The following is a 6,145-nucleotide window of genomic DNA, read 5'->3' as shown; positions in this document are numbered from 1 at the left end:
CCTTTGAAGAAGCGTGATCCTTGTAATTTTGGCCTTCCATAATGTGAAAAAGAGGTTATGTTATGAATAATGGTCCAGATGATTTAGTTATTTCTTATTATGTTGAGTATGAGTAAATTTGGGCTTCCTTGGCTATGGTCACTATTTTGTACTAACTATTATCATTTATTGTGATTTGAGAATGGATTTCAAGTCATCATGAGGGTGGAAACAATATTCAAGTGTAAGGGGGTATGCAAACTTGACCAAGGGATGAAAGTATCGGGAAAGTACAAGTGATTCATGTGTAGATCAATGTATCATTCACCTATTAATTCCTAGCAACATTCTCAAATAAACAAGCAAAGAGGTATGTTGAGTGTATATATACATTTTATGTTGCCATGATATAAGTAAGATATCAAACATGTAACTTAGATTGATTTGCAATTTCATTCATAAATAGTAGATCTTCCTTGCAATTTCATTCTTGGTATCTCTATCAATCATGTTGCTAAATGAATATCCTAAACCTCTCTCATTGATGCATGAACATATAGAACATTGTTGTTTCTACACAAAGGATTGTAGGAATTGCTTTCAAAAACTATCAAAAAATTGTTAAACCTTAATAGTCCAAGAATCCCTAAATTCATTGGTGAGAGGCCTTCTCAAGTGAAAAATTCTAGTGAAGGTTGTGTAACATTATTTTGAGAATGTATGGCAGTGCATTAAGGTTGTATAATAGTGTTGGGAGAATTGATAGATTATTGACAACAATGACTGTGACAGCCAAGTCACTTAGGACATTCAGAAAGATATGATTTGTTTCCACTTATTAAGGCCTCCAAACCCCTTTAAAAGTTGCCAAGGATCACTACAACCCTATCTCAGATGTCCACCACATAATAAGATTATTCATTTCATCATACTCCCAAAAACTTAGTCTTCGTTTGTTCACTAGGACAACCACACACTATCTAGGGACAATCATAAAGTTCTCGATGATTTTCCCTACCCAAGGGCCACAATATCTTGTAAAGGGTCTGCACTAACCCTCTACACCCCTCACTACCTTCCTCCAAACACCAAGGGGGTCTATCTTGCACTTACAACTTGAAATCTGCCCTCGATGCTGCACTAGGTTTGATACATGACCAATATCATACCAATAGTCACCATTTGCACGTGCCAATGAATCTTGGAGACCTACAAAGCATGAAACCTCTAATAAGGTTACAAAGATATTGAACATGCTTGGGGTAGAATTTTTGGGTATTAGTGTATTACAAAGTTTAGAAAGGGTTTTCTTTCATTTCTTGAAACCCTAGACCCGTGACAGTCATAAAATATGACATACCAATAAAGGAACAATGAGGGTCCCTAAGTGCATGTAAAAGGGGGACAAATTTGTTGTTAAGGACAGATAAGCTCATGGTTTTTAGTGTTAAAATTCTACCATTGAAAACTGATTTCAAAGCTAGGTACAATAAATCATACTTATCTTCATACTTGTGAAGGATGAAGATGTGAATCTAAATAATGTGGAACAAATGAAATGCAAGATCCAAATTCACATTCACACTCGTCCAATAAAGCCTAAGACCTATGCATAAAATCAAATGATAAAAATTAATACCATAGCAAAGACCGTAGATTTCTCAATTGTTTCTTGATGTTTTCTTGAATGCTTGAAATGTGGGTTTCTCTTCAAACTAGCATAACCGTGATAGCATGATGCAGAGGTAGGGGGTAAGTCACAATGGCAAACTCAACATACACAACAACTCAATAGGGCATACTTACTAGTCTCCATCCTAAACCGCTACAAGTTTGAGCCCTCGCACATAGGTTTGGAAATCCCTTGGACCTTGGATATCACCTTGGACATGTTGATTACATTGTTTTGAGAACATGAGAAAATTCCACAAAATCAACTTTGTAATCCCAAAGTTCTCACTTGCTCTTACTTGACACAAATCAATCCCTAGCAAACTATACTGCCCATTTGATGGACAAAAGACACCACAAAATATTTCCTAAAGCCCTAAAATCCTTAGGATTTGTTAGGAGAAAATTTCACAAGGTTGACACACCCTTTATACTGGTCTCTAAATAATACAAGACTTTTATGTGAATTCCATTTGCAACATACACATGATTGACAACAATGACTGTGACAGCCAAGTCACTTAGGACAATCGGAAAGATATGATTTGTTTCCACTTATTAGGGCCTCCAAACCACTTTAAAGTTGCCAAGGATCACTACAAACCTATCTCAGATGTCCACCACATAATAAGATTATTCATTTTATCATACTCCTGAAATCTTAGTCTTCATTTGTTCACTAGGACAACCACACACTATCTAGGGACAGTCATAAAGTCCTTGATGATTTGCCCTACCCAAGGGCCACAATAGATTGTAAAGAGTCTGAACTAACCCTCTTCACCCCTCACTACCTTCCTCCAAACACCAAGGGGTTCTATCTTGCACTTACAACTTCAAATTTGCCCTCGATGCTGCACTAGGTCTGATACATGACCAATATCATACCAACAGTCACCATTTGCACATGCCAATTAATCTTGGAGACCTAAAAAGTATGAAAAAATGAAAGATAATACCAATATACATGTTCCCACCCATTGGGGTGACTTTTCACTAGTAGGGATATGATTTATACATTTATTTTTATGACTGGATACCCTAACAAGGGTTTATGACAGTTTTTAGAAAAACTATGATAACTTTCTCAAATCAAAATGGAATTCAATCAAATGAAAGATAAAAGTTCATGGATTAATTTTTATCTTATTCCCCATAGGTTTAGGATACCAACAAAAATAATTTCACAACAAAAAAATGATGGAAAATAGACTGTAACGTTTTGAAAAACAGTGAAAATTGCAGAAAATCTCCAAATTTTATTGACTTTTCCTTCGATACCTCCAACAACCGATCCTATGGTTGATGAAAAAAGTCTATTTATGTGTCTCATCAACCCTCCAACATCCATAACTGATATTTGAGTATTAACTAACATTGAAACAAAACTAACACACTTTTTACAATTTTGCAACAAAAGCTGCATTGACAAATTTACGACGATCTCTTGCTGACCACACCACAATTAGGACAATGATCTCAAACACACTTTTTACCGTTCTCTTGGTTATTTTGCCTAGTTGAGTAGGTCTTGCTTATGTATGAATCTTTTTCTAATATACAAATCTTAAAACAAAAAGAAATTTTATTTTTAATATACAAAACGTATTGCCATGTATACTAATTCATGTTAGTTCAACAATTCTATTTTGACAAGTACTTCTTTATTTTAAAAAATACTTACAACCAAAGGGTTGTAGCTCAATTGGTTGAGCACAATTGGTGAGGGTGATGGTATGTTTCATGATTATACCATCCACAAAAGACTCAAAATTAAATGAAAATCTTTTATGAATATAGAAAGCTTACTATTATATATACTAATTCAATAATCCAACAATTTTATTTTGAGAAGTAATTCATTCCTTTAAATATTATTAACAACCAAAGGGTTGTAGTTCAATCAATCGAGCATAATTGGTGTAGGTGATGGCGTGTTTCTTAATTATACCATCCATAAAAGGCTTATACTATATATATATATATATATATATATATATATATATATATATATATATATATATATATATATAAATTCAATAATTCAACAATTCTATTTTGAAAAGTACTCCCTTAATTTAAAAATTATTAACAATCAAATGGTTGTACTTAAATTAGTTGAGCATAATTGGTGAGGGTGATGACATGTTTCTTGATTATACCATCCATAAAATGCTCAAAATTAAATGAAAATCTTTAATGAATACATAAAACTATATACATATACATATACATATACATAAAGGTTTACTTGGTTTAAATGAAGGAAAGGTTGACAAATTTACGATGATCTCTTGGTGACCACACCACAATTAGGACAATGATCTCAAACACACTTTTTACCGTTCTCTTGGTGATTGTGCCCAATTGAGTATGTCTTGCTTATGTATGAAAATGACATTTTGCAGCTTTCCACCGACGATGTATTTGAGATGTCTTTCATTTAGATATGGCATGAGCTTAGTCCTAGAGTGAGACTAGGGAGTGGATCCCACTCCTGTCCCTCGTCCATCAGCGTACCTAGTATGCTTGGCATTCATGTTTGGGGATTTTTGTAATCAAGTGATAACATAACAATAGACTTGGGAATTAAAACAAATAACAAGAAAATTGGTTCCTTGAGCACGCCTTGAGGGCTATCACAACACCAAGGGTGTTTTGGGAAGGCATGCTCGTACATGGAGCATTGGGACTTGTGCAAAGAGGCATGCCCACTCACACAAGGATTATGTGATCATTGTTCTTGTTCACATGAGAGAATTCTTGGTTCCATATGGTCTGTCCCCATGTAGCACATATGATGAAAGGCATGCCTGCACATGGAGCATTGGGACTTGTGCAAAGAGACATACCTGCTCATGTAGCATAGGGATTGTGTGATTGTCATTCTTGTCCATATGAGAGAATACTTGGTTCCATATGGTGTGTCCCCATGAGCACATACAATGAAAGGAAAGCCCACACATGGAGCATTGGGACTTGTGCGAAGAGACATACGATGACACTTCCTCCACTGCACTCTAGAATCTAATGCCTTGTGTAGTTTTAAAGTAGTGACCCTATGTGGATTCATGACTTGGTATCATCCTTCTCTATTGATGTTGCATTGTATTGTTCCATTACTTGTGTCATGTATGCATTGTGTATGGCATGTGTGAGCCTATCATCCCCCTTGTATACTTTGATTGACTATTTGGAACTATCTCCACAAGCACGATGGGGTGGACCTAAGGGTTCCACGTGGTTGGGTGGACTTAAACAAAAGAAATGTTGGAAATATTTTATATCAAGTGTTTTGTGGGTGGTCATAATGTATTTATGTTTTCTTTTAAGATGCTAGTAACATTATTTTGAGTACTATGTTTACCTATTGTACTTTGCTTTTGGACTCGATCAACCCAATAACCTTGTACATATGATTTATTTTATTAAAGAGGATATTCATGTAGTCCAGAATGCATGATTACCATCTTTGAATATATGTTGAATATATAATAACGAGTGACTACTTAGTATGAGATATATATATACACTATCTTTACTTATTGTACTTTTCTATTGGACTCGATCAACCCAATAACCTTGTACATGTGATTTATTTTATTAAAGAGGATATTCATGTAGTCTAGAATGCATGATTATCGTCTTTGAATATATGTTGAATCTATAATAATGAGTGACTACTTAGTATGAGATACATACATGTCATTCAATAGGTATATGTCATGTATTGACATAGGATGACACTTTATATGAGATTATCAATTTGGGAAATACATATAATAAATATGTGCATATATAGTAGATAAATTCATTTCATATATATATATATATATATATATAGTAGATGAGTTTTGGTAGCTCCCAAGAACAACTAATTTAGATAAGGTAGATAGAGTCATTTCATCTCCCTGATTGGCTTTAAAGGCTCTTATATTTGGGTTAGCTAATTCCCTATCAACACCATTTTTAATAGGTTTACTAGTACTCAGTGGTTCATACAGTCCTCTTAAGAGTTGGACCATGTCAACCATGGTGTGCTTGATCATATTAGCTTGAAACCAGTGCACCTCATATTAGCCTCAAACCTATGCGCCCTATTGGTAGCTAGTGGGGATAGAATATCATTCATTGTACATATCAATGACTGGATAATAATATTTTTTTTTGAAAAAAATATTATTATCATCGGAATTATGATGGATACCAAGCTTTCCACCAACGATGAAATCGTTGGACATACAACGTTCTCGTCGGTGCAAAGGTTCTAGAGTCATCGCACTTCCGACTCAAACTACACAAAATTCTAACGAGGATGTTGTACGTGCGATGACACTTCGTAGTCAGATGGTCGTCGATGCATATTAATGGACAGACGACACAACTATTAGACAAACAACATCACCGTCGGTGAAAAGTTCCAAACTTTCGTCGACTTTCCGACGAATTCTACACAAGCATCCGACGGGGATGCTGCATGTCCGACAACTTTTTT

This window comes from Cryptomeria japonica, chromosome 5 (assembly GCF_030272615.1).
Source record: "Cryptomeria japonica chromosome 5, Sugi_1.0, whole genome shotgun sequence".
Taxonomy (NCBI): domain Eukaryota; kingdom Viridiplantae; phylum Streptophyta; class Pinopsida; order Cupressales; family Cupressaceae; genus Cryptomeria; species Cryptomeria japonica.
This window is presented reverse-complemented; position numbering follows the sequence as displayed.